Source organism: Cloeon dipterum, chromosome 3 (assembly GCF_949628265.1).
Source record: "Cloeon dipterum chromosome 3, ieCloDipt1.1, whole genome shotgun sequence".
Taxonomy (NCBI): Eukaryota; Metazoa; Arthropoda; class Insecta; order Ephemeroptera; family Baetidae; genus Cloeon; species Cloeon dipterum.
Window position 1 is genome coordinate 27,493,350 of NC_088788.1, and position 11,975 is coordinate 27,505,324.

The following is an 11,975-nucleotide window of genomic DNA, read 5'->3' on the forward strand; positions in this document are numbered from 1 at the left end:
ATATTAAAATCTCTTACAGTTTGCAATGTTTATTTTGACTCATTGAAGTATATGTACCGCCGTGGCTGCTACGTTATACTGAAGACTAGTTTTTGTAACTAATGAAATTGATTCCATAATTGTATTTGTTCTTCTACAAATATTGAAAAGTGAAATCAAATGAATGTTTGCTGTAATATGTTATTCTTCCTAGTTTAAGGATTAAAATTGTCGAGTTTCTAGTTTCTGAAATATTCTGAAGGTTAGACGCAGAGAATAGCTTCTTGGAAACAAAACACACGGAAGAATTCTTATTTGACCTAAAAACCCTGAGTCACTGAGTTTTTTTGCCTTTCCGGGGAATCCCTGCGAGAGGAAAGGATTATGTGATTGCGTGCCGATGATGCCTAGATATTTTGACGGTGTTTATATGCTCAAATGTCAAGCTGTGGAAGGTCAAGGTGGTGCTTGGCGCTGTCGCTTGCTGCCGAAAGTGAAATCTCCCCGGTTTGCATGTGATTAACACGCGGCTCTCGTATCGAAACCCTTTTCTGATTTTGGTCTCCATATCGTGCTGACATGGTCTGCAGGTGCTGCAAAGAGAAAGACACACACATTTCTCACTCGCCCAATATGCATTCCACTTGCATTAAACAAATATGCGACGCGATACGGTTCAAAGCCGCGCTCACCTTGGCAGTGACTCTGTTTCTGCTGCTTTAAATCGAGCCAACTCTTTATTCCACATAATATCAGGTGGGACGACGTTTATACCTCGATCTTACTGAGAGCAAATTTACACCAGTCATGAAGCATGTTCCTCCTGAAAGAAAGACAAGTGGACTTATAGCCGCAACTTAACATTGTTCTCTTTTTGAACTGTGGTAAAAATGGGAGCGCGTATACTTTGTCCGAAAAGGGTGATCCGGAATTTGTTCGAAAGTGTACATTTTGGCACATTATTGATGCCACATCAAATTGTTGCCTAAGGACTCCAGCGATGAGAACAATACCATTTCATGACGGAGAATATGTAAAAACTCTAAAATTCGGATTTCACTCCTTGATCATTATTTTTAATTATATTATTCCTTCTCTGTATGTTCTGCTCTCCTCAAAAACTTACAAATCATATTTTGACAAGTAAAGGAATAGGGATGCCATTCACGGAGCACGTGAAATTTAACTTTGAAGAAAGAGACTCAGACCAATTTTTCTTTAGGTCGACAAAAAGGCGAAATTCTTAGAATAATAACGCAATCAGGAATCTTATCCGACAAGGTACAAGGGTTCGTCTTGTTATTAGAAATAATTCAATGCGATGAAATTAAGGTTTTACTCAGAATATGTTTTTCTACCGGAATCTAATATCAAAATAAGAAACGGAATTTGTCACCAACAAAGAGACTGTCGAACAACAGATCACCCCTTTAAAATATGCTATACATATTTTAAATATATTTCATATACTGAGAGTAAATAGTTTATTTGTCACTATCACTTAAGAAGATAAAACTAATACGGTATAGGAACAACGGATTTGTGAAAGTATTTTTTGCTTTCCTTTTTATAATTTACTTTGTGCATTCAAAGAGACAAAATTATTTTAAATCAGCAGGAACCTATAATTCGTTCCTGCACCATGATATGCATTAAAAATAAAGCGTGTGAAGTCAACTCTCTACATGGATATTTCCGATTGTCTTTTCAAGATACGTTCTTTGTTAGGCGTGACAAATTTGATATTCAATTTCATCAATGAAGGCAAGAGTGAATTTCTTAGAACAGAATATACGGATTATCGCCTCGGAGAAAGTCGATGAGAGCATTTTATTTCTCTGGCCGGTCTGCGAACGGGAATCGAGTGTGCGCCGCGCATCACGTCCTTTGGTCGTAGGTGGCGGCTGAAAAAGGCCGAGACGCGCGCGTGTGATGCAATGCACAACTCATTTTTCAGTCTGTTCATCCTGTCGAGTGACGATATAATGGTAAAACAGTTTGAGTGGTGCTTGATGTGTATTCTGGAAAGCAATTGCGTGCGAGGTAATTGCTGCACAAAGGTGTCTGCGGCAAAAGGGCAGAACGCATGAGGTCATTGAGGAAATCGTGACTAAACCACAAGAAATTGTTTTAAGGAGGTTGTAAAAAATTACAGAACGTCAATTACGTCACAGAAAATTCTATCTTTCACTAACTACTTGCGCATTATTGATAAGTTTTTAATTTGCAATTATTGCTAAATCAAATGCCTTGACGTTTTCCAGAACTGCTGATGAACGTAGTTGTTATAAAATTGGGTTTGGAATCGATTTATAGCTGATTGTATTTGAAATTTATATTGTGAAATTTCAAATTGTCTAAAGGCTTTAAAGCTCTTCGTTGAATTTTGAGGAAGGATTGGTCAATTTAAATTTCATAAAATTGCCTGCATTGTGTATTTCTTACTTTATTTATTTTTTAAATTTTAGTTTTTCATTACTATCTGATAGTTATACAAATTAATAAAAGGAAATTTTTCCTTGTTAGAGCCTCAAATCGGGCTGAGTAAGACAAACTTGCTTATTTTCTAATCTTTTTATATTTTTAGTCGTTAGCAGCGATCTCTCGGATGATTTTTTGTGGGCGCGAGACCATAATTTAAGTCTGCTGGCTTTCCTCCAAGGGCTTGAATGCGTGAATTTGTCACTTCAGATGAAACCCGATAGAAGTCAGGTACACACTCACACTTTTCTAAGCACTTTTCCTTGTATTGTAAAAATCGAGAGCGACCGGCCGCGTGTACGCCGCCTATCCATCGTGTCTACATGTGTGTGTGTATGCGTCGCTTTCGTTTGCGGAAAGAAAAAGCAAGAGAGGACTGTCTGAAAGTAGTGCTCCACTAATGCAGACGAGAGATTGTCTTGCTTAATTGCTCGACTCGCTTTATTTATTGATTGTCAGCCAGCGATAATGGCGTGCGTGCATATGTAAAACGAGTGGACCGCAAATCGGGGTCGACGGCTGCACGGTACAAACGAAAATAATGCATGCTTACAGGTGACTAATGTCCTCTTTGCCGCAAAAGTGGACTAAATCACGCCCAGAGAAGCGACCGGAGCAGAGTGAGCATACATGGCCTGGGGTCGTGTAATTGTGAGTGCACTGGAAATTCCCTCTGATGAGAGAGAAATTTCACTCTCGGGGCCGATACTTATTTATTTTGGTGGAGTGGCTGGAAATGGAAAAAGGGTGTTGCACAACAAACGCCTTCTACTGCCACGCAGTAACCGCTTTAGCGCACGCGACAAATGGCCCAGTTGGCAGAAACAAATCGTCATATTGCCCGTAATGGTGTTTGATATTCCGTGAGCCTAATGTGACTGCTGCCAATATGGAAATGCAATCTATTAGCTTGGCTGATTCAAGTGTGTTGCGTAAATTATGTCACCCGTGTTTTCCGTGTCTAGTGTGCTCGCGTGATCGAAAACGGCAAAGCGTTCGATCCAAAATGAGTAATTGCGCAGGACCAGGAGAAACTCCTCCATTGTCTTTAATTGGCATTTCGCAACTCACGCGTGCTTGATATTGTCACCGACGCGTTTATCGGTTTTCTTCATTGACTCTGCGTGAATCATAGTCTGCTCCCGGCGGAGCTTTCTAGCAGGTGACAATTTTTCATAAGTTTTATTGCTGCAGTTGTTGGTAGCATTTTTCCTTGACATATTGTGGGGCTGTGAAATATAGAGACATAGTTCACTATTATTTCTGACTGAGCTTTAAATTTCTTATTCGTTATTGAAGGCTTAAAATCAGACATGTATTTTTACACTTCTGCTTATCTTTTGTTGTGCTTGATTTAAAACCACAAAACGAATAAAATCAAAATATTTTTATAAAGTCTTCTCTGATTATTACTTTTCATTTTCCCCTTCTTTCATTTTGATATATCAAGTGTATGCTTCTATAAACTCTAATTTTTAAGCTGGAAATCACCAAAATTAATTTTTCTTTGAAACATAGATCAGGACGATCATAAAATGATATCGTTGCTTTGCTAAATTATTAATTTATTAACTGAAAAATCAGATCGGAATTTCAATATTAATTTTCATCAATTGCAACAAATTCAATCGTTATGGCCTCATATTTAATAATGTCAAAGCCTCGAAAAAGTATCATCTTTCTCTTTGCAAGCAATAAATATAACCTGAGCTACCTTACTACGATCTTGACGCACATAATGCTAAATAAAAGTTGCGCTATTTTAAACCAGTCTCTGCCAAAATATTACGAAATTTCACACAAGACAGGCAGCTTGCATAACGAACAATGACTGTTCGAAGAAGTTCAAGTGTAAACCCGATTAAAGAATAAGTCTCAGTCTAGCACGTCTGCTCGGCGGTTGCGTCACTCTCCGCCTTTCTTCAACAATGGCTTCATGAATCAAAAGTGCATGGCATAGGATGCACCCGTTAACTCTGTGTTAATTAATTACAAAACGGAATTAATATTCCACGCTGCGCAGATGTCCTCATCGCCAGCAAGCAGTGAACATACAATAAAACGTGAACGGGCGACAACAACAATCGCGATCGCACGTGAGGTAAAATCTAATTGCACCCTGAGTTTGAATGTGAGTCTCAACAGGTACCTCATCAATGGCTTCTGTTGCATCAGACGCAGCACGGGAGGCAGGCGGCCTTGTCCGCTTAAAGTTTATGAATTTTGCTGTCACTATTTTGTTCAGATTAAATCCGATTTGTACGAGTGTCCAGTAACGAGACTGAAATAACTCACATTAAAGGTGGAAAGCAACTGTGTTGCGTAGGAAAATGTCAAACATCTTGCATAATTTATTGCAGACTTATTCAAAATGCACTACTTTCGTTAAGTACGTCAATTTTTCAATCCAAGGTGAGACGGGCGTGGTGTTCAACATTTTCTGGATGCGCATTTCAACATTCTCTCGATCCATTTTCAAACAAGCCTCAATCGGATTGTTTTTACTCATCAAATATGATGACCAAACAGATATTAATTGTTTTCCCGCATTTTTATGTCAAACTAACCGTATAAGCTATTAACTAGAAATTAAATGGGGAGTATAATGAAGAATTAAGACACTGCTGGTAAATATGTATAAAATATTTGAAGCTCATATGATTTTAAATTTTCATGCTGCCATTAATTTTTTTATAGCACTCGGCATATTGTTAAAAACGCCCGAAATTTTAAGAAAATTTTCCGCGATGACCTTTGAACTTAAGTTTGGAGTAAATTTGATCGGCTTGATGAAAGGCGAATCCAAAGCTCAACTCATTATTGGAAATGTGCCATTAGCAGATGAGACATTACGCTCAAAATTTCTAAAAAGACCATTCAAACTGTATTCAGTTTAAATTATGCAGCTTCCTCGGTGTCTAGTTTCATAGAGTGGACTGATAATTGGTGTGAATTTCGTTAATTTTGCTTGACATGAGCCGAAATTGTCTTACTGCTCGTGACTTTCGCTCTAATAAAATAAATCGGCATAGATTTCGTTTCCACTTACATTTCATATTCAGGCAAGGGGAATACCAAAACTCGAACTCATCCGTACACTTTCTAATAGACCACGTTTAATGTAGTTTGGAATTTTTCATTTTTAATCGCACTTTCAGCCTGCTTTCAGCTGCACGCTCACGCCTCTTCCGTTATTTTTAGATAAACTCCCGAATAGTTGCGGGCAGGACGACTACAAACACATTAATTTTATTCAAACAAAACACAAACAGCAGGAACTGCTGCTGGAAACAATTTTTTATCAGAGCCGCAGATCTAGGAGCATAATAATTCATACACTAGAAGAATCAAGAGCGAACTACACAAAGGAAAGTTATGTGCACCAACCAAACTCAGCCTTGACTTTTAAAAACAACGTCGATGCTCGTCAAACAGCTCGTAAATAAAAAAAACCAAAAATTTGTCTTCCGCCGTCGATTCCTCACAGGAGAAAGAAGCTCTCTCACGCTGCTGCAGAAGTGCAATTTATTTGCAAATTATACAGCCGAGGTGAGGATAACCATGCGCCTTACATTCTGCATTTCCACCTCCTGTTTGCATAAATTTTATCAGCAGGGCTGAATCAAGGTCGACTTGGCCATCACTCTTTTTGTCCAACTATTAATAATTGGTTTCGCACAGAATTCAATTAATGTATTCACAAGTATTGTGTTTCTGACGCTAAACGATATTTTGTAATTGCAATTCAAGATGGACTTGTAATTAATTGCTTTTTACGTCGGAGCTAGAATAAATCAATGCTGCGAGGTTCCTGCGGGTTAGGCCGTTGTTTTACTGATTGACACTTATAGTTAACTTCTCAGCCAAAGGCCAATTTACGAGTTTTCGCGAGAGTCAAGGTTGCAGTTTTTAGAGAACCGGGCCTAATTTGTTTCTGGGCAAAGTCACAGAATATAAGAACTTGAAATTTGTTTTCGCACAATTAGCTAATCACGATATTTGTAAATTATTCCATTAGAATGAACAAATTGGTTCTGCTGATCTATATGGAAATATTTGATTTAAGTAATTTTAGAAATTAGAGCTGATACGGCGGCTATGGATTACTGTAAAATATGTGCGCTAAATATAACAAACAATGATGACACGCAATAACAATTCTCTATTAAAATTTAAGAAGCCTCTTTGGAGCCTGAGTGTGTTTTGCATTAGAAGGATATTTGATTGCAAATTTTATCGATGTTTTGCAAGAGTTTTCAGTGCAAATATATCCTCGTTCATTTGAAAAATTAACCTAAATGTCGCTTATAAACTCTCATGAATAGAATCAGACGCAGCTTTCAATAGACCATAAAAGAATCATTTGAAATGATGCTCATCTTCCCAGCATCTGTTAGTCAGAAGTCACGCTGAGAATGAATAGTAACTTCTGCACCATTCACGTTCAGCTGGATCAAAATTGTTTCCTGGTGCTCCACTCGACTCCTCTCTACGTGCGTAATTGCGAGACATAACACCACAATGATAAGTTCGATCTCACCGGCTCGTTTGGCAGCGTCGGCCAATCTGCCGTATTGTGCGTTTGCCTGCATCAATTACCCGCGCCGACCGAAATTGCCCTCTATCTTCTCCACGGCTGCACTTGGATCGGCCGCCGGCTACCCATGCACACGCGTATTTCACTTTTTACGCAGGAATTTAATAATGACGCTTCCAGCATTTCTAATCAATTATGATACAACGTGTTTTGTGTGTGATGTGGATGTATTGGAGAATCGGCCGACTCTTTCTTCCGTACACTCGGAAGTTAGCTATATAGCAGCACCAGCAGCAGCCGCGGGAACCTTTTTTTCAAGATGATTACACATTGGACGTGCATGGCCTGTGATTTCAAACGTCGTGCTCGGTGGAAAACAGACGTGAGAGCAATCCATCATTATATCAGCACGTTTAGTGTTTTGTTCATTTTTTAATTAAGTTGCTTACTCAATAACACGTGGTATGTTTTAAATTCAATTAGGGAGTTTTTTGACCAAACTATTGCAATTCAAATCAATATTCTCATTAAAAGGTGGTCAAATCATAATGACCGACGCAAATTGTTTGCATTTAATTTTTTAGCTTAAATAAGAGAGATTAGTAAACTTTTTAAATCTTTAATAGTTTTCTCTCTTGAGAAGTGCGCGCTTCAAATGAGTGGATTTGTTGAACAATCAGTACATCGTGATTTGTGGAATAGGGCTTCTCGAAGAAACCTTTCCGGCTTTTCCCGGCAGTACCAGTACATGGATGTCATGTAGACAGAATCGCGATTGAATCTTAATTTCCCTTTTCAAGCTTCCTTTCAAAAGGTTAAGCCTATAGGAGCAAGTTTCGCTTTTATTTCTACTTACCGATTCCGCTCAGCAATCTTGTCTGTTTTTCCCTTTGAGCTAAAAAGGCAAAATTAGAAAATTATTCGATGTCCGATGCGTTGGTTACGTGGATTTCAATAGCTCGTTTGGCTGAGTCATTGGCTTCGTGAACTTTTCTGTGAATTTTAATCACCTATACCACCATTGCATAATATTATGTGCGCGACGTTTCAAGCAACGTTCTTATAGTGTGCCAAAAAATACTTTTCCGTGATGCATTCCTGACAGATTTTGTAATACACATAATGTGATTAAGGCCAATAGGCATTTGGCACCAAAGCCGCTAAAGAGTTCAGTTTGATCGAGTTACGTAACCAGGGAAACGAAAATCCATCATTGCACCAACGGGAAATAATGGAATTTAGGCTCGGTAAAAATCGGGGGGAAAACATCATTTAAGCTGTGAGCTCGTTTCGAGCATCAAATGAAAAATGAAAGCTCTCGCAAAAATCTGTATTGGGCGAGAGATCAGCGCTAGGGCAATATGCTGCGAAGAAAGCGCCTTACAGTATACGGCGAAGGTCGTCTGGCATGATCTTCACCTGGCAGCAGCCACGGGCAAACGTAGAGAGAGCAGCTTAGCTAGCCTATAGGCCGATTTACCACCCATATGAAATTATCTCGTATTCAAATTGTGCGCAAATTGAATTGCGAAAGATCTCCTCGGTTTAATTTATGCAACATGAAGTACCACCATGCGGATTACATTAATTTACCAGAGAAAAAAAGCACAATTACATTTGATGGGAGATGTTAGCTGTTCATTTACTTTTGGAATTTCAGTTTCACTTTACACAATTTTCGACCTACGGATTCATTAGAGAACTTCCAACTACGTCGCTTGCTCAGTTTAGAGATCTTAATCATAATTTCCTGACTTGACACACGTGGCAAAAATATGAAACATGATCGAGCAGCGTGCGCACCAAGAAAACGAGTTGAAATCTCGACAAAAGTGAAATCCTGTATTGAATATTAAAAAATTGGATGGAATAATACACCGTCGACTCGATTTCATCGTTAGACAACTATTTCCCTATTATGCAGTTTTAGAGCAATTTCACTTTCTTCGAGATGCGGCGGATTAATTTGACTCCTTTTCGTCAAGACTGGACGGTGTTGGATTTCGACCAGTTTTTGTCGCCTCGCGTTTGTGAAAGGTTGCGGAAAAACAGCAGCCATCTGGATATAATGACCACAAAGTGATCTCACATCATTCAATGGGTTCTAAAAGCCACTAGCTTTTGCGTGCAGTTAATATTGGCAAAATTGCTGGCCAAATTTCTTGCTCCGTTTTCATCACTTTTTATTGCTGACGCACTACCTATTTGTAATTACCTGACGATTTCTTTTTTCAAAATGACCACAGCCAACAAAATGCGCCATTTTTGCAAGGCAAAAAACTGTTGCGAAATATTTTCCCCGTCAGAAAATGCGCTATGAATGAGAGATGAGATAATTTTCAAGATATAAATGATTCTGCGAATTGGGGAGGAGAGATAGTACCGCGGAAGATAATTTGCTATTTTATTGCCTTTATGAAACTCTACAAGTTATATATTGCGACGCCTTTGGACACTCTGGTGCACAGGGAAACTCCTAATAAGGTTGAATAAGACGAATAAAATATCATTCTGCTAAATGTTGAGAAAGGCAACAATATTCATTCGTCACCCAAACAAACGCCTCAATGGGGAAAGCCAAGGCAAAAAAATCAATATTTGTAATAAGTGATTTTGATAAATTGTGTTAATTGTTGGATAATTTTTGAAAGATTTCACTGTTATCACCTTTATTATTAATAATATATATGTATGTAATTCGTTTTATTTGATATCAAGAATTATGTATATTTTGGAAATCTTTTTTATTTTGTCTGTATAATTCCTTTAAAGTTTTTAAGCCACCAATGACATAATACATACTACTTTCATTGTACTTGTTGTGCAACAAGTTAATGGAAAAGGATTTTACGCATAGCAAAAAGATCTATGTATACTTTTGCTGCGATTTATTTATAAGTATGTATGAATTAATCGCTGCTTCATTAACAATAGAGAATGCTATGAGAAGCAAATGCAGCAATTGAAATGATCGCACCTGAGAGCTTTAATTAAAGATAGTTAGGAAAATTCTTGGACTGGGACTAAAAGACAGTAAAAATCCGTCCAACAATTTTGTAATTTATTTCATATAGTTTTCGCGAAATGTAATCAACATGATTAACGATGGCACACAGGGCAGCTCTTTTTGCTCGCTCTCATCGACCTTTTCCGCCCATCTCTGGATCTCTTCGGCATCTTCATGGCCTCAAGCACAGCAGCGAATCCGTCCAGAAATTCGTACAAATCGTTGGCTGGCTTATTGTTCCCGAAAGCCGCAAAGGCCGGGCGCTTACTCTTGCCGGACCGCGAGCTGCGCTGCCTCTTGCTCAAAGCCTTGACTGAGGTGCGCAGTTTCTTGCTTCCGTTCCGAGTTGTGGATCTCTGCTTTTTCGTCAACGCCATGTTGGACTCCACTCTGTGACAGTTGCAATTCAAATGAAGAATTCTTTTTTGGTCCCCGTGTTTTATAGCACAACAATGAAAAACGAGTAGTGAAACAGTTTGCAGTTAAAAGTAAACCAATACATAAACTTTGTTCATTGTTGTTTTAAAATTTTTTTGTGTTCATTTTGTTTAATTGTCTATGTATTTAAGCAATTACAAATATTTATTTAGTGCGAAAAAACAAATAATTTACACCTAGTGCTTGATTTTTTCTGTTAAATGGTTTAAACAAAAACTAATAAAAATTTTATTTTGTAAAATCAATCCACCACACACAAACGATCATTCAACATAATAATGATGTGCTCAGTTTTGTTAATATAAATTAACATAAATATTTTTTGAACCTCTGCTCAGCACATCCCGTGGGCTATGAGCTCACTAGGTCCCAATAACACCGCCGAGCGGTTAACATGGGACCCGAGTGGCTGTAGAGGAGCTTGGGCCCAATCTTTTCGCTTCTACGCACTACGGCATTTCATGGAAACGCCAGGGCTGGAATGGTGCGAAAATCAGCAATTGGCGAGTCGAGCATTTCGAGTAACTAAAGTAACCACTTTTTGCCATCCCTGACATTAAACTGCCAGTAATAGATCCCAAAAATGATCAAACATCTCTCATTGCTTTTACACTCCTGAGAACGCTTTAACAATGCGAGTTCATAGCTTTTAAATGTTTTTGCAAATACATAACACATTCTTCTTCATTTCTTTAATTAGATTATAAAACATTTTGACCAGCAATACTTTTTAATTTAAGACTGTTTTATGAGAAATCATTGAAAGATTTATAGCCGAGTTTTATAATTAAGTTTGGTTTTAACAAATATAAACACTGGAATCTGTAAAGATTTTTTTCAACGTTGAGCTATTATTTAGGCATGTTTTTCAGCTTTTTAGAGCTTGAGAAAAGCAGATGGTACTAAGGATTCAAAATCTTATGAATATATTATTTGTTTTAAATTCAAAATAATGCATTTTGAAAAAATCCCATGAATCTAAAATTACAATATCACTTTATATAAGATAAATACAGTTGAATATTAAAATTCAGCCGCTGATATTAACATATTACCGGCGTTAGTAAAATTGTTTGAAAAATCGTGAGATAGTCTAAATCTGTTTATATAGAGCAAATCCCGTCTATAATAAACAATTTTCAGAACAAAGTAGTTTTATTTGTAAAAGTGCATTTATTTCGATTTTATATATATTTCATCTTAATGGCCCTTCTGGACGTATTATTTCAGTCACAAAACAAATTGAACACGTCTTCAGAAAGTTCACGCACAGAAGTGACATCAGCGTAAAGAATTTCCTTTGCGTCACTCGCTTTGCACTCTCTGCAGGCGAGCCTGCAATGCATCCTGAGTGTGTGTGCATCCTGGCTGGCTTCGCTCTCAATGCCAGAGCCAGAGATCGAGGAGCAGCGGCGAAATTCTCCTCCGCTGCTAGCTGGCGTGCTTGCACTCTCGCGCGCAGCCGGCACAACAACATCACCGAGCAAGCGAGCGTCAGGGGTGAAAGTTTCCGATCTCGGTTAGTTGGTCACA